We start from the raw sequence: 18,743 nt of genomic DNA on the forward strand, positions 1-18,743 counted from the left end.
GGGTTTCTCTGTGTAGCCCTGGCTGTCCTGGAACTCACTTTGTAGACCAGGATGGCCTCGAACTCAGAAATCCGCCTGCCTCTGCCTCCCGAGTTCTGGGATTAAAGGTGTGCGCCACCACGCCTGGCTGAGAGACCCATTTCTAGAGAGAAAAGAGAAAGAGAATAAAGACTGAATTTTATAAGCAAATGGTGTCTGGTGAGGAAGGGGAAGGATGCTGAGTTTGATGCTGGTTCTCTGAGGCTGACAGAGCATCCTCATTCATCATAAAGTTACATTAGCCACATCCTTGAGCTATCTGCTTAGATCCAGCAGTGTCTGATGCACTCAACATCTGTCTCCCTCCCTACAGGCCTTAGTGACCCTTTAACAGGTAGCACTTGCCATGTCTCTTAGTCAGGGTTGATATAGCTGCAAAAAACATCATGACCAAGAAGCAAGTTGGAGAGGAAAGGGTTTATTCAGCTTACAATTCCACATTGCTGTTCATCACCAAAGGATGTTAAGACTAGAACTAACACAGGGTAGGAACTTGGAGGCAGGAGCAGATGCAGAGGCCATGGAGGGGTGCTGCTTACTAAACTGTTTCCCCTGGCTTGTCAGCTTTCTTTCTTATAGAACCCAGAACTACCAGTCCAGGGATGACACCACTCACAATGGCCTGGACTAACTGATCACTAATTAAGAAAATGCCTTACAGCTGGCTCTCATAGAGGCATTTCCTCAAGGGAGGCTCCTTTCTCTGGGATAACTCCAGCTTGTGTCAAGTTGACACACAAAACCAGACAGTACACCATGCAAGTTCTTCTAGCCACTTAAAGGCACTCAAACGAGATCTAAAGTATGAAGTCAAGTAGACACCCTTTTCCTGTTCTTCCCAATGCTCTGCTTAGAAGTAGTAGGGGATCTAGACAGATGGCACCCCTCACTTTTGTACTGCAAACACTAGGGCAGATTGACAGCCTTGCTTCTGTGTTCTGGAAGCCACCCCATATTCACCCTCACTTCTCATAGCTACTCTCAGCCTGTCATGGAGCTCAAAAGAGTCTCTCTCTCTCTGTGTGTGTGTGTGTGTGTGTCTGTGTGTCTCTTTGTGTGATCATATTTATCTGTCTGTCTATCTCTCTGTCTCTGCATTCATCTTTATCTATTTGTCTTTCTGTTTCTCTCTGTTTCTGTCTGTTTCTCTGTGTATGTCTGTCTTTACCTGTTTGTTTTTGTTTCTGTCTGTCTCTGTCTCTCTTTCTCTGTGTCCATCTTTATCTATCTGTCTCTCTGTCTCTGTGTCTGTATCTATATGTCTCTCTGTCTCTGTTTCTCTCTCTCTCTCTCCCTTGATTGTCTTGTATCAGTTGAGAGAATTTGGTAGAATATTATCTCCTGCAGACCTCTCCACTGGAAACCGCTTGGGGGCAGGAAAGAGGACATCTTCATGTTGTCCCTTACATGTTCAAGGGAGAGGAGTACAGAGAAAGGACTTAATATCAATTTTCATCATGTCTCACTTGGTTTTAAATTAGTAGTATTCATACTAGGTCTTCTTGGTTGGCTGTCTAATCTATATATCAAATGTTTTATATTCTGCTTCGTTAGATGTGTCTCATTTTATGTCTCACAAGTCATATATAAACAGACCCAGTTTGAAGATGAGGAGAGTGAAGCCTGAGGAGGCTGTACAACTTTCACAAAACTCCATGGCTACTGAAACAGAAGCTTTCTTGTCCCTTTCACCCAGCAAGCGCACCTCACATGACGTGCACCCACTTAGGATCCTAGAGGTTGTCTCATATGCAATTTATTCCTCACTGCAGAGGAAATGCCAGTACCCAAACCAAAGAGCAGCAGACTTGGCGAGCGAAGCAGCTTCATGGTCCAGTTCCTTCTCAGTGCTGGGGCCATATCCATGCTAACTGGAAATACTTGATAGAATACATGGCATGCAGTTACAGATGAAGGTTCAGTACAGAAAGGGTAGTTTTCAGTACCCAAGCCTAGGCTCTCAGCCATAGTTGGGATATATTTATACTGAAATGTCATTTTTGTTTCTCTGAAATTCTGGTTTTCTTGGGTGTCCTATGTCTTCAGTTGTTAATGCTAATGATCCCAACAATAATTAAGAAGTTTTCCCAGGAAAGCAGGGTTACTGTATCCAAAGCTGTGGTGTGAAGTGCCAAGTCCTCTTTGTTTGTTTGTTTGTTTGTTTTTATCTTTTGGGTTTTTTTTTTTTTTTTTTTTAAGGATAACAGTAAAGAAAATCAGCTAACCCATTCAGCATGTTGCTCTGCAAAGGGCATTAGTCTCATGTGCTGTAGTAACTCACTGCCTGGCCTGGCCTCGGTGGGAGAAGATCCTTGAAAGACTAATCTTTGAAAGACTTGAGGCCCCAGGGGAAGGGGATACCCTACCCAGGGGGTACCTTCTTGGAGGTAAGGGGTGGGGTATGGGATGAGGAACTGTGGGAGAGGGGCAAGGAGGGGAATCAACAGGTGGAATGTAAATAAATAAATAAATTAATTAATTTTAAAAGTCCTATTTTAAAAAAATGGTGGATATCTGTAATCCACAAAGAGAACCAGGAAACCTTCAGTATTTTGACCTGAAGCTTCCAGCCTCCATAACTACGGGAAAACACATCTGTGTTGTTTAACTCATGCATCCTGTGATCCCTTGGTATGGCAGCCCTAGCAGGAAAGGGCAGGCATGGGCTTTTCAGGGCTGTGATGCTCCAACTGATGAACATAGCAAGAGGTAGTCAATGGATTTCCTAGTATGATCCTGTATCTTTCTTGCAGACTTACTTTCACAAGCAATCCCTCTTAACTTTTCCTGGCTCCCAATATAGCTTTATGGAGGCAGAGTCACTGTCAGGGTAACCAAGTCTCTATGCTCCTTGCCCTAGATATTCTCCATGGCTTTGTATTGAAGATCCCATGTCTGAGGACACCCCTCAGTCCTGGTAAATTGGGACAGTTACCCACTCTACATGCTTTCTAGGTCTTTCCTAAATATACTCCAGTATCCTCCATTAGACCAATTGCCACATTCACTATATGTAAAATTTTGTATCTTATCTGTCATTTACACGAACACATTTTAGCAGAGGTAGTAGGATGTGCTGTAGAAATGTACAGTAGTCTATAACCTAGAAAGAATTAATTCATCTCCGAAGCACCCTAATCAGGAATCCACATTCCAGAGGTGGCTGGTTAGCGTTTGAAAGCCCCTAATCAGGAGCCTGCACTCCAACCGCACAGCTTGCTGTGAGTGTTAACACAAGTGCTTGTTTTAAATGCCACCAGCTGAAGCTGCACGGCAAGCTTATTAATTAGTGTAAGAGATATTAGGAATAATGTTTCCGTGACAAAGTGCAATCTATCTAAAGAGTACCTGCCTTGTATTAGCAGAACATTTTGACAAGTCAGGTATCAAAACACAGAAGCCCAACATCTTTGGAACAGCATCTTGGGATCAAGAACTCGCTCTTATCCATGATCTCTGCATTTATCAGAAAACCATAGAGATTTAGACCTGTGGCAGAGTACATCGTGTAGGTCCAGGCCAATTGCCCTACAGTGCTCAGGACAGACCAGCATTCAGAATGCTTTGGTGGCTGGGTAAACTTCTAAGTTATTGTCAAAACTGTCTGGTATTTTTATCTCAAAGTAAACCTTCAAGATCGGATGACCCAATAACAGATGGCCTACATTCCAACACATTTAGAAAATAAGCCAGCTGTTTTTGTGTCTTTCTGTTGTCATTGTGTAGGAGCCTTTTGTCTGTTTATTGTCTTCATTGTTTCATTTGGCTGTGTGGTGGTTTGAATATGCTTGGCCTAGGGAGTGGCACTATTAGGAGGTGTGACCTTGTTGGAGGTAGTGTGGCCTTGTTGGAGGTAGTGTGGCCTTGTTGGAGGTAGAGCTCACTCTGGGGGTGAGCTCTGAGACCCTCCTCCTAGCTGCCTAGGGGACAGTCAATCTGCCCTGGCTTCCTTTGGGTGAAGATGTAGAACTCTCAGCTCCTCCTGTACCATGCCTGCCTGGACACTGCCCTGCTCCTACCTTGATGATGATGGACTGAACCTCTGAATCTGTAAGCCAGGTCCAATTAAATGTTGTCCTTTATAAGACTTGTCTTGGTCATGGTGTCTCCTCACAGCTATGGAAAATCTAAATAAGACAGGCTGGAAACCCAAAGACCTGGGGACCAGGAGTTCTGATGTACAAGTGCAATAGAAGATGATGTCATCACTCAAGAGGACACAATGAGATGTAACCATGCTTTGGCCTTTTTTTCTTTTACTTGATTCCCCCACAGACTGAATGATGCCCACGCATGTAGATGAAGGTGAAGATATCCATTGGGTATGTAGAATCAAATGCTAGTTTCTCTGGGAACCACCTTCACAATCACATCCAGAAATGGCCTTTGACTAGCTAGCTGGCCATCTATCCTCCCAGTCGAGTTGACACATGGAATTAACCATCACTCCTGCCCACGAGAAGACCCACTGAGGACATCCACTGAGGACTTGGGCTACAATGAGGGCGTGGAGCAACAAAGGGGAAGTCACGATATTTAAAGAGGTATATAAGGAGAGGGTGAAAACTAAGATTAGAGGGTTTAGAGAGAGGAAGCATGTTGGTATTGTGGGACAGACTGGTGCCCCTGGTGGCCAGTGTGTGGCAAGTTCCAAGGGGCAGAACTTGCCCTGCTATAAGTCCTTCCTATCACTCAAGGGAAGAGCCATGGCGCTATTCTCCTCCTAGGCCTTTAATTTCTGCTTGCCTATCACTGGGGCAATGCATCTCTAGACTACATGTCTAGAGTCATCTAGACATGTATAAAGGTCACAGGGCTCAGGAAAAGATTCTGAGTTAGTTTTCTGGGCTAGGTCTAAGCATATTTGCTTGTTTGGGTTTTTTTTGTTTTGTTTTGTTTTGTTTTGTGGAGTTTGTTTGTTTTGTTTGTTTGTTTGTTTGAGAAAGTATCTCACTATGTAGACCAGGCCTTGAACTCACAGAGTTCAAGTGCTGTGTTTGTTTGTTTGTTTGTTTGTTTTAAAAGTTCCTCCAGGTAATCCTAAGGAGACCAGTATCTAAAACATGCATAATTGATTTCACAAAACCTCAGCAAAGAGTCTGTAATAGTAATGAAATGTGAATTAAGCCATCGTTCTTGATGTAGGTTATAGGCTAATGTCACCTAGGGAGCTTTTATGATTTCCATGTGAAATGTCCCCAATAGGCCCATGTTTGGACATTTGGTCCCCAGCTGGCATGATTTTGTGGGAGGTTGTGGAACCCTTAGGAAATGGAATTTAGCTGGAGGAAGTTGGTTACTGGTAATGCCAGAGGAGTTGCACTTCTGAGTTATAGGTCAGCTCTACCTCTAGCCCAAGGTTTCTACTTCCAAATGAAGACATGATGTAACCAACTACCGCATCCTTCTGCTGCCACAGCCCTGAGCTATTTCCATGGCCATGCCTTCTCTCCACAATGGACTGTGTCCCCTTAAACTGTGAGCCAGGATAAGTCCCTCTTCCCTTAAGTTACTTCTTTCAAGTGTTTTTCATGGCAACTAGAAAAGTAATGAATACAGGAGATTCTGACATCCTCCATCTGCAGGCACGGCAGCAGTATCAGTGGCCTTAAAAGTTTCTCCAGTTGGCTCTAATTCGTGGCCAAGAAGAAACTCACCGGATCAAGTTCTAGACCAGAAACTGTCAATGTACTTAAATGTACAAAGTTTAGAGGTGGTTAGATAGCATTTTAATATGAGCTAAGCATGGTGTCACAGACTTTTCATACCAGCACTTAGTAGACAGAGGCAGACAGATCTCTACGTGTTTGAGGTCATCCTGGACTAAAGGATTGGTTCCAGGAAAGATGGAACCATATAGAGAGACCCTGATTACCCTTCTTCAATCAATCAAAACTGTAGAACCAAATGGGTTCTCTACTTCAATGCAAATTGGTTCTATAATCAATGTATATTAGAGTTGCTTCCTACCTCATATGAACCTAGAATAAAGAAGATATTATAGTAGAAATATTATAGGGCTAGAGAGATGAATCAGTGGTTAAGAGTACTTCCTGCTCTTCTACAAAAGCCTAGATTAGTTCCCAGTATCCACAGAGAGCAGCTCACAGCTGCGTATAATTCCAGCTTCAGGGCAATCCTACACCTTTTTCTGGCCACCTCAGACAGCCACGTCCACAGCATACAGATATACAGACGTACACAAAAGCACACAAGTAGAAAAATAAATTTGAAAAAGAAATATTATACTAGCTATTTTATTAGGGATATGTTGTCCCAAAGGTCTTAAATGAAAAGGTCCCACATTTTCTTATTAATTGCCAAAGGGGTTGGCTGCTTAATGAAGACTTGAGAGGTGACCAGATCTCTGGCCTTCGCCTTGAGTGACGCTTTAATGTGTAGTACAGGTTGAATACCTCATAGCAGATCTTCTCAAGTCTTTGTACCAGGTCACGTGAACTCTTTTGTCCCAACTTGCTCATAAGCATTTTGTGATAAATATTTGTACATATGGCAGAATTTTTTTCATAGAGCTACTTGAAATCTATTGGGGTGTAACTATTTCACTGTCACCAGCCCCATACTGGAGAAGCCCCTAAAGGCTATCAGCTGAGGCTGGCCCAATTCTCAGAGCAAGACCATGGTACCTTCCTGTTGAGCTTGCATGAGGATTCTCTGGCAGTTATGACTCAAGATGAAAGTCAAGAAGACCATGGATTCATGTCCAAGCACAAACACACGAGCAGCATCCAAACCACTGAACTGTCCTTGTTCAGCTAACTAGTATCTGGTACTTCTCCAGGATTTTCCCTCTCAGCGGCATCTGCTCCTCCCATCCCTTAGATAAAATAGTATGAGGATTCTCAGTCATAGAATGACCGCAACTCTGACAGCATCTAAACCTTGATCACTGATCTCCCTGTAGATCCCCTCACATAGTTAAAAGTCTGTAACTTCTGTACTAAGACAGCCCATTTAATCTTCCTAGTTACAATGAACCAATCATATTTCATATATATTTACCACATCCATAATTCCAGCACTTGGGAAGCTAAGGCAGAAGGGTCACAAGTTCAAAGCCAGCCTGCCCTAAACACTGAAAACTTGTCTCAAAAAAAAAAAAAAAAAAAGCCCATAAACATATTGTTTCATATTCTCCCTGGCTTGGCAGCAGTTAGGTCCTCTGCAAAAATGTTTACAAGCTGAAATCAAGGTGTCCATCAGATTACATCCTCATCCATCACTTGGCATTTTCCCCTCAAGCAACTCTGGGTAGTGGGCAGAGTTCTGGGTGCATGCAGAATTCTGCCTCTGCTTTCTTTCTCTTGACTCTTTCTGGCTTTCTGAATTTTTCTTTTATGATATAGGGCCTCAAATAGCCCAGGCTAGCTTCAAATACAGTGTATAACTGAAGACAAATTTGAACTTCTGGTCTTTTGGTCTCCACCTCTCAAATGCTGGGATTGCAGGCATGCCTCATTCACGGAGTGACACAGATTAAACTCAGAAATCTTTGAGCATGGCAGCAAAGCAACTGAGCTTCATCCAAGCCTTTTGCTTTCTCAGTGGCTGTTGGCCAGGTGTTGCTTTCCGCTCCTAGAGGCTGCCTTTGGTTTTGGTCATGTGACCTCACCACCACCACCACCACCCCCTACAGGAATTCATGACTTGTTCTTTGCCTTGTCTGAAGCTGGCAGAGCAATCTCTCTGACATTTTACTTTCCCTTCAAAGGCTCACCTGAATAAGTCAAGAGCACACAAAATAAAATAATCTACCTTTGGGATGATTCTAACCCAGTCATGGGAATAATGATTCCATGTATTCTTTTGCCTCATTTAAATTTAATTCAGATTCAAGGGTAGGGGGTTATAGAGAACATGGCCACCAGGGTGGCAGGAATCCTGAGGTCTATCTGTCCATCACACCATGATCTTTAACTTTGTCCCTAGCCATCAATTATTGAAAGGTACCAATATTTTTCAGCTGTGACTTCTAAGCAAAGAACTTTAGACTATGTACAGTCAAGCTGTGTCAAGTCAGCCCATAACATTAAAAAGAGAAACCACCAGGCAGACCTACAGGCATCCTACCTGGGGTCATGGGTTCTTTCTAATAACAGAAGCATCTAGCACCATTGACCACCAGGAAGTCAAGCAAAACTTGAGGAGTGGGGTAGTAAAAAGTCATATGCTTAACAGGAACCATTTGCTCAATGATAGAGTCACCAAGTTTGAACTAGTTCTTAAATGATTCATTCTCAAATTATAACTCTACCCGTTTGCTAAAGTTCATCTTAAAGAAGTTCTGGGGGCACAGTTTGGTGTAACAGCATGTGCTTCGCATATACAAAGTCCTGAGTGAGTCTCCAGCCCCATTCTTGGGAGGGTGAGATGACTCAGCAGGTAAAAGCTCTTGCCTGGGAAACCTGATGACCTGAGTTTGATCCCCAGGAAAGAGAGAACCAACCCCGAAAGTTGTCCTCTGACTTCCACACATGTGCCACATCCCACACATACACACACACCAACAAGAATAATTGTAAAAGGACTATTTTTCTTGAATGGATTTAGTAATGTTGAACATATTCTATTAAGTGGAACATGACTAATACTCCTCTCCTAGGGAAAGCAAAGGATTTTTGCTAGCTGAGCAAATAAAAATATTTCTATGATTTGTAATTTTGAGTACGTCCAGCCCCAGAAGACCATTTTAAAATATCCCTTTGGAAAAGAATATGATTGGTTAGGGACCTGGAATTCCTGCCCATTTAAAACAGCTCTGTGAACATGTTGGGTTGTCCCCAGAGGAGTCAATTAGCCTTTATTTGATGTGAACCCATCCAATTACCTTCTTTTGGAATTTTACTCAAATGATCAAGACCATTCTTTCCTTCATTTGCTCACTCAGTGAGTCAATGGATTCTGAGAATCACTATACACCCGATGCTAACTATGAAGTTACAGCAATGGACTTGTAGACATTTTCTCATTCGTAGAACTTTCCAAAATGTAGCAAAAACAAACATGTACAACAAATGACCTGGAAGGAAAGACATGTCCTGGTGGCTGCTAGGTAGAAAAAAAAAATAAAAATACTTATGGTTGTGATGGTTGTATTAGCTAGGGCATGAAAACTGGGAATGTGTACGTTTTCTCTCTTCTCCCATTTCTCTGAAAAGATTGATTAGGAAGATACTCACCTTCCTGGGAAAGGTAAAGAGCAGTTAGAAGCCATGTCCTACCCAAGAGAGAAGACATCCACTCATCCTGTCAAGGACTGAAAAATGAATCCGCTCCATCATCAAGACCTCCAGCACATACACACATACATACACACACACACACACACACACACACACACACACACCCTGCTTAAAAAAATACTCAGTCTCCTGATGGTACACAGTGAAAATCAATTTTGTTGCTAAGTCAGCTAAGCCAAAAGAGGCCCTCGTTGAATAAGAAGGTAAAGGAATCAACACTGGATACAGAAGATGACCATTAAGATGTACCTGTATGAAAATCGGGGATATGTCCATTTTAGTGTTTTGCAAATCTTAGGTCTTAAATAGTGCAGTGCAATTTGTTTCACTATGTCCATTTGGAAACAAGGATCCTCCACTCTAATTACCCAGGCAGTCAGATACTCTCTAAAACCTCCCTTAATTTCCCCAGGCACAGTTATTAATGGCCATGTCCTCTGGGCTCCCATGAGCCTTCCATTACAGCTCACTTTTGCATTGTGCCATAAATATCCTGAGGTCTTTGTGAAATTCTCTTTCTGCTTCTCTTACCCAGTTGAGGACCTTGTGGAGAGCAACTTGGTCATATTAATTTGTGTGCCCTTAGTAGCTGGGGGAGTGGCAAGTGGATGGGAGTAAAAGCCAATAAAAGTTTAAGGACATGGGGGAACAAAGGCTGAATAGATGGAATCTCATTATAACACTTAGAGAAGGGTGGCATGTGACTTTTGACTCTGACCCTGGATGAAGAGATTCTCATACAACATTGGCCTGGAAATACAATTTATGAGAGACTGGGCGTCAGGGTTGAGGAGAAGAAGGAATACAGAGGATGGAGGCTACCATGGCAGTGCAAGAGAGCAGAGCAGAGAAGGAGAAGGGCAAACAGTGCCATCACCCAGATCAGGTGAGAGCGTTTTCAAGTGCGCTATGAATGTGTTCTAAGCAGAAGAGCTGCATGATGGGGTTTATAGTCTTAAAAGATTGCTCTGGCTGCTGTTTGGACAACAGGTTATAGAGATCCGTGTTTGGAAGCAAGAAAACACTGGGAGACCATAAAATAGGTCCAGGCAAGAAACAGTGATAGATATAAAGGAGAAACAATAGAAATAAAAAGGAGATAAACGATACCAGCCAGGGGAGTCTTCTCAGTTGACTATTGAAACATTTCTATACTGGTTGTATAACAGTCACTGCCAAGGGTCTCTAAGTGGTGCCTCATCCCAGTACCAAAATCCTGAAGATACCCCCTAAAATTAAAGCTATGATATAAGGTCTGGCATGGTGGAGTCCCTCTTCCTCATGACCTCTGTAGCCTGAATCTCTTGTGTTTGAATCCTAGGCTGTACTGTTTACTAAGAATCACATTTGGATGCAGAAGATGTGTGGAGAAACAATAATATTGGGAAAAAGCAGTAATTCTGTTAAAGTTGATGCTTACTAGACACAGATGGGAAGACCCAACAGGCCAAGTGGAAGCTCTCAATCACTACCTACAATAGCAACAAAACTTTAGGACAAACTTCAAAATAATCTCAGGGGTTGTCTTAGGGTTTCTATTCCTGCACAAACATCATGACCAAGAAGCAAGTTGGGGAGGAAAGGGTTTATTCAGCTTACACTTCCGAATTGCTGTTTATCACCAAAGGAAGTCAGAACTGGAATTCAAGCAGATCAGGAAGCAGGAGCTGATGCAGAGGCCATGGAGGGATGTTACTTACTGGCTTGCTTCCCCTGGCTTGCTCTCTTATAGAACCCAAGATTACCAGGAATGGCACCACCTACAAAGGGCCCCCCCCCTTGATCACCAACCAAGAAAATACCCCACAGCTGGATCTCATGGAGGCATTTCCCCAACTGAAGCTCCTTTCTTTGTGATAACTCCAGCTGTGTCAAGTTGACACACAAAGCCAGCCAGTACAGGGGTCATCTAACTGCAAATGAGTCCACAATGTTTCTGAATTTCCCTGAGGTTGTGAAGTACCCCAGACACTATAAATCCAAGGTCTCATCTTTACATTTATTTATTTCTGTGTTTATTTTATGTATGTATATTGAGAGGAGGCACACATGTCCTGACAGAGTATGGAGGTCAGAGTACAACCTGAAGGCATCAATTCTTTCCTTCTACTAGGGAAGTTCAAGGGATGCAACCCAGATTATCAGGACTCGGTAACAAGCAAAGTCCATTTGATCTCTTGACAGAAGACGAGTATTGAGAAAACAGATGCCAGGCAGTGGTGGCACATGTCTTTAATCCCAGAACTCGCTAGGCTATGGGAGTTTGAGGCCAGCCTGATCTACAGAGTGAGTTCCAGGACAACCGGGGATACATGGAAGGAAGGAAGGAAGGAAGGAAGGAAGGAAGGAAGGAAGGAAGGAAGGAAGGAAGGAAGGAAAAGAAAGAGAGAGAAAAAGAGTATAGACAGGCAATGTGGAGCATGTCTTTGATCCCAGCACTTGGGAGGTAGAGTCAGGCGTGTCTCTGTGAGTTTGAGGCCAGCCTGGTCTACAGAATAAGTTCCAGGACAGTCAGGGATGCACAGCAAAACTCTGTCTCATAAAACTAAAGAGAAAGAAAGAAAGAGAAAGAGAGAGAGAGAACGAACAGACAGCCAGGTTGTGTGGTTCACAACTTTAATCCCAGCACTCAGGAGGCAAAGGTAGACAGATCTCTGTGAGTTTGAGAGCAGCCTAGTCTGCATAGTGAGTTCCAGGATGAACAGGCCTAAGTAGAGAGACCCTGTCTCATAAAAACAAAATGTAACAAAAGGAAACAGACTAGAAATAACAGAGATAAGAAAGTGAAGCAGTTGGAAGGAAGAGGAAGTGTGGTAGAGAAGGGAAATCAATGAAAACAGAGTATAATTACATATACACATATTATAATTATACATTATATGATATATATATAAAATTGTCGTGATACAACCCATTACTTTGTAATCCACTGTATTTTTACTGCAATTTTAACTGTAAAAAAAAGTTAAAAACAGATGCAGAACTTTCCAGAATTGGTCATTATGATGACTTTACTATTATTGTTGTTTATTTATTATTATTTATGTATATGTATGTATACTTTTGCATATGTGCCATATGTGTGCAGACACCCATGAAAGCAAAAGGCTGTCAGATCCCCTGGAGCTAGGTTTATAGGCAGTGTGAACTGCCCAAGGTGGGAGCTTGGGTCCTCTGGAAGAGCAGCAATGCTCTTAACTACTGAGCCATCTCCCAGTCCTTGTAGGCACCTTTGAAAAAAAGAATAAAATACCATCTTATTCAAGGGGAGAGAGGTCGATGAAAGAGAGAGGTGCAAGACAGAGGCAGAGAGTCACAGAAAGTAATGACGCTCTTTGACCAAAGTTTAGTCAAGTCCCTCTGAGTATTCACCTCCCTGTTTGGCCCCTCCTGTCCTTCACTTAACTCACCTAGTTTTCACAAGAATTCTGACAAATTGACATAATTAGAGTTACTCACCCTTTACATCCCATAATTTTTGATACTGACTGTGTTCCTTAGCCTCTTCTTTTGTGGCATACTGTAGATCTGACTTGTCTTCAGAGACAGTGGGATGTGAGTTAAAATTTTATTTATTTTAATCTATTTATTTATTTACATATAAATAACAAATAATAAATATATTAATATATTAATAAATACACTTGTTTTATATTTTTATATAATAATTTATACATTTTATATTCATATTAACTATTAAAATATATTTGTATATTCCATATTTAAATATGTGTTTGTATATATACATATTTTACTATATGTACTATATATACATATTAATATTTTGCTAACATTTCTTGACACAAAACTCCTAAAATTTTTAGACTTTTGTGTATGATATTTTTGGTATGCTAATAAATTTGATTCACAGCAGTCCCTAGATAATATCAGTATGGATGCTGGCTACTAGAGAGACCACTGCAGGGCTGGAGGGTCAGAACTTTGTGCCCCCTCCTCAAACCTCATTGAAGGGAATGGGAATGGCTATCAAAGACTAGAGATTTCATCAATCTGCCTGCAGACTGACACTTCCATAAGAACTCAAATGGGGTTTAAAGATCTTCAGATAGCCAAACATGCTGAAGTGCATAGGGGCTGGCATTCTTGACAGGCCATGAAAGCTCAATTTCCTTTCCCCTCATCCCCTGTGCACCCCTTCACCTGTATCCCTTTGTAAGGAACCAGTTCCTATAAATGTTTCCCTGAATTCTGTGAGCTGTTCAAACAAATAATCAAACCCAAGGAAAGGATCATGGGAGCCCCAGTAGTGACATGGGTGAAAATCCCAGGGCTTTCAATCATCAGCTACAGAGCTGAAGGGCTGTCTTTGGAACTGAACCCTTAACCCATGGGATCTGACACTGTATCAAGGTAGACAATGCCAGAACTGTGCTGTCCTAGACAGAACTGATGGTTTATTTGCTGCTTGGGAGAATCCTCCACACATTTGGGGAGTTTGGTCTTCTGTGCTGATTGTTGCAGGGAGGAAAGAGAAGATTCTCCCCACCCCCACCCTCACCCCTGCCACACAGCCATTTTAGTAAGAATTGTGTTACCCATTGTGATGGTTTGTATATCGTTAGGCCAGGAAGTGGCACTATTAGGAGGTGTGGCCTTGTTGGAGTAGGTGTGTCCCTGTGGGTATGGACTTTAATACCCTACTCCTAGCTACCTGAAAGTGAGTACTCTGCTAGCTGTCTTCAGATAAAGATGTAGAACGCTTAGCTCCTCCTGCGCCATGCCTGCCTGGATGCTGCCATGCTCCTCCCTTGATGATAATGGACTGAACCTCTGAACCTGTAACCCAGCCCCAATTAAATGTTGTCCTTATAAGAGTTGTCTTGGTCAGCCGGGCGTGGTGGCGCACACCTTTGATCCCAGCACTCGGGAGGCAGAGGCAGGCGGATTTCTGAGTTCAAGGCCAGCCTGGTCTACAAAGTGAGTGCCAGGACAGCCAGGGCTACACAGAGAAACCCTGTCTCAAAAAAAAAAAAAAAAAAAAAAAAAAAAAAANAGTTGTCTTGGTCATGGTGTCTGTTCACAACAGTAAAACCCTAACTAAGACACCCATAATAGCTCACCCTCCCTTAGATGGTCATCATCACCAATGTCTTCACCTCACTCCTTGCTAATGGACCCCCCCACCCCGCCCAGCCTGGTTTGGGGTTGCACTTGTTCTCATAGCAGAGTCCTAACCTGGTATCAGGGACCTGGCCCCACTCTGGCCATATCACTTGTATCATTACAGTCAGTCTACCTATAGTCCCAGAGAGACAGTTATTATTATCAGAACATTATAAAGAAGTGTCTACCTCCTATGTGATACTGCACATTATATAACGTATCAGATCAAAGCAAATCTTAATGAGAACCCTGGGCTTGGAGTGTCAATGACGTGTCTTGGTTGTGACAAGTGTCTCTCTATGTAGGTTACATTGTCAACAGGGACACAATGCATATATAGGCAATCTCGGACTTTATTTTGATTTTCTGTGAACAAAAGACATTTCTAAGTCAACTAAACCTTTGGGTCTATGGTATGGCTTAGTAGGTAAAGGCACTTACCTCATAAGCTTTGCAACCTGAGTTTGATCCCTGGGTCCCATGATGGCAGGAAAGAACCAACTCCAGAAAACTGTACTATGATCTCTACACATGTGCTGTAGCATGTACACATCCATATTCACACATCTCGTACACAAACATACACACACACAAAACAATACATGAAATAATAGTTTAAATCTGAGGAGGTGGAGGAGGAGGTGGTGGCAGAGGAGGAAGAGGAGGTGGTGGCAGAAGAGGGAGTGGCAATTTATTTAAGATCACACAGCTCTCTTGAATGTTGGGAGTGGGCTGTGCAGCCAGATATCAGACATTGGAAACTGTGGCCCTTTTTCTCCCTGTACAATTAAATGGTGCAGACAAGTACTGTGAACTCAGCAATTAGCCTGGCACGTCTGTATTTAGACAATTCCTGTTGTCCTGTGGTAAGAACGCTTGACATGCAGTATACTCTCTCAGCACATTTTTAATTGTGAGATACATGCTGTGGACTTGTAGATGCAGTTGCCTAACAACCCACCCCTAAAATGTATCCACCTTGCCTACCTAAAACCTCACACACACCCCACTTCACCCTCCCACAAAACCCTAGAAAGTGCCACTCCCCGCTCGCTTGTGTGTACAGTTCTGATCAATTTCCCCCCCCCCCCCAGTCCTCTGCAAACTAGGGGAATTGTTCAAGAAAGCTAATTCTAGGTTCTGAAAGTAAAGACAGAATAGTTTGCAGAATTTGAGGAAAGGCCTATTCCAAGGAAACAGACAAAGTGCCACAGAGAGAGGGGAAAAAGTGGGTTTGCCTACCAACAGGCTATTGGTGAAATTGGTTGATGGCAGAGCAACACAATAGGAAAGATCAGAAAGCAGAAAACGCTTGGAAGGCCATGAATACATCACTGGCCCTTAGTCAATGAGTCATGAGAGCCTCTGATATGGGTGCCAGAACTGAGCTTCAGGAACTGTGTAGGGCAGAGGGTGAGCTTGGAAAGATGAAGGGAGAGGCCTGAATCAAAGGGGCCAGGTGAGAGGTTATGTTCTGCTGAGGGGGAAGCTGGGCTGGAGAGAGGCATGGAATGAGATGAAAATAGATGAGGGTTATCAAAAGGTGATGGGGATACAAAGAAAAAGGAAAACCATGGCTCAAAATAACTTAGTCTGTCTTGGCAGCCACAGCCCCACCCCTCTTCCATTTACACCTGCGTTTGCTAGGTGACAAGGGCAGCCGCTGACCAGTCATAAATTGCTCCTTATCTCTAGATCCCAGCCATTTCACTCTCCTGCCCAGAGTCTGAATAATAAGTGTTCTATTCTTCCAAAGAAAATGGTGTCACTGAATGAGGGGGGAGTGCCAGCAATAGGATGGTTTGGTTTTTATAGGCGATGTGTTCACACGGGCAGCTCTGAACACATCTATTTCTTTCCCGGTGACCCTCCTGACCTTGAAAAGTCATTTTCTTCCCTTTTCAGCACAATTTTAAAATCGAAGTGTTTTTGAAAACTAGAGAGACAGACTCAGGAATGAGACTTGAAGCAAAGAAAGGGTGATCGATTTGTTCAAGAGTTCCCCTGATAAGACTGAGTCGGGGCAGCTAGAAGCACCTGAGTGTGGGGCATGGATTACCCAGTCCTGGGGAAGAGAGTGAATACATCGGTGCCTGATGTTTCTCAGCGTGCAAAGCTGTGGAATTAACAACGAACAGCACAATGTCTGCCTCTTGGGCGTCCACAAACCTAGGCAAAAATTACTTGAGGCTCCATGTGGTGAGGCACGCCTGTCATTTACTAGAAAAACCGCAGCAGGGGGATGGTGAGTTCAAGGCCAGCCTGAGCTACAAAGCAAGTCCCCATCTCAAAATAAATAAATAAATAAATAAATAAATAAATTCCCACCAAAATATTTCAACAGCTAGTTTGAGATGGAGACTTTGAAACTAAGATGGAAAAATATCAGAATATATCATGATTTTTTTATTACTTTTTTGCTAAAATGTCCGGTGGCCACTTAAGGTTGCAAACATTATATATATACATAGCAAGTAACTGAAAAGATCAGTAATCTTATTTGAAGATGTCAATAATTTGAAAAAGAGGCTTTCTTCTCCTTTCCAGTGAGAATGAGAGCCAGACCTGGACTCTGCCCCACACTTCTCCTGCCTGCCCCTCCCCCCCACCCCCCCACCCCCACCCCCAGTTTGAGGTATGGCAAAATCAGGCAGGAAGATAGAGGCAGTGGGGAATAGTAGCAGAAAAATGTCTTACCAAATGTGCCTATTGCCTTTCTTTTTTTTGCCAGAACAGGGAAGCAGGAGTGGGTGAGTGGGTGGGGGCACACCCTCACAGAAGCAGGGGGAGGGGAGACAGGATAGGGGGTTTTCAGAGGGGAAACCAGGAATGGGGATAACATTTAAAATGTAAATAAAGAAAATATCTAATAAAAAACTATTTATTTATTTATTTATTTAATGTAGGTGTATACACTGTTGCTGTCTTCAGACACATCAGAAGAGGGCATCAGATCCCGTTAGCAGATAGATGTGAGCCACCATGTGGTTTCTGGGAATTGAACTCAAAACCCCTGGAAGAGCAATCAGTGCTCTTAAAACTGCTGAGCCATCTCTCCAGCTCATCTATTGTCTTTCTATGATAGACTGACAGACAGGAAGATGTTCAAGTTGCTTCCTGGAGCAGTTCACTGGTGGGCTTCCACAGGCTATAATACCCTTGACCTGGGAAAAAGGCTGCTGGTCTGGTATCACTCTCTCCTCTGATCCTCGTGCTCTAGAAATGCTACACTGGCTTATCTTCTGTGAAGGCTTCATTTCCCTCAAGACCAATCGACTGTACAGGATGCAAGACGGTCATACCTAGGGCTGCCAGATAAACGACTCTCTTTGTCCAGTCAAAATATGGAAGTGAAGACCAATCAATGCCCAAGAAGGAAACTTCATCTTCTGATGTCCTAGAGGGCTGGAGAGCAAGGTTAGGAGTCAGACAACAGTTTGTTTCACTGATTGCTTGCCACATGGTTCCATTGATGAAGTAGGGACTGAGCATAACCTCTGTTTCAGCAAGGATCTCAGGACAGGAAGAACTCACAGCATAACCACACTCCCCAAAGGAGTGCACAAATCTTATATAAATCCCTCCTCTTGTGTCCCTAATGTGCCCTTGACATGGCTGGAGGTTTGGCAAGATGTGGTTTTCAACTTAATTTTTCTCTTCCATTGGCATCTAACATACACTGAATCTACTTCCATATTCTAGCTACTGCATCACCTAAGCCTGCCATGTAACTTCCTCTTTACTTTGTAGTCACAAAATACATTCTTGATGCCCCAATGCTATGCCTGTGTCAAGGAATAAAGAATTCAGACAAGAGCCTCTTGCTTCCCAGCTTTCCACTTCTTCCATCCCCCAAAGTCAAAAGTGGGATGTAATCGGTGCAACGCAAACACAGACCAATTGAAGCCGTATACCCGCAAACACCAGAGGAAGTGTAGCATGGTGGACCACTTAAAAAATCTCATCCGACCCTAAGTCAAGTGTTGGACATTCTAGGCATGCCATCGTAGTGTGAAAGCAATGGAAAAGTCATTAGGGAGAAAAGATGCTTGATCGGAGATGACTGATTCTCATTTCATCGCAATCAAGATGGGCTATGGCTTCCAACCCACAGCCTGTGGGCCTTATACACCTTACCATGGCTATGAATAAGCCTAACACAAAATGGTAAACTTACTTAAAACACTGTAGATTGGTGAGGACTGGGGGGTTGGGGGGAGGAGTGGCACTATGATTTTTTTCTTTAATGCAATTCTCAGTGTGAACTTTTTAGATGACAACACTTAACCATGATGTCAAGAAACTGGGTGTGCGGGC

The 18,743-nt window shown here is 43.0% G+C and overlaps 1 pseudogene; it reads left to right on the forward strand.

The window, feature by feature from the left end:
- The window catches only part of LOC110293313, a 19,649-nt pseudogene extending 1,248 nt beyond the window's left edge, over window positions 1–18,401 (forward strand).
- Window positions 18,402–18,743: the final 342 nt, after the last annotated feature.

This window comes from Mus caroli, chromosome 4 (assembly GCF_900094665.2).
Source record: "Mus caroli chromosome 4, CAROLI_EIJ_v1.1, whole genome shotgun sequence".
NCBI lineage: Eukaryota > Metazoa > Chordata > Mammalia > Rodentia > Muridae > Mus > Mus caroli.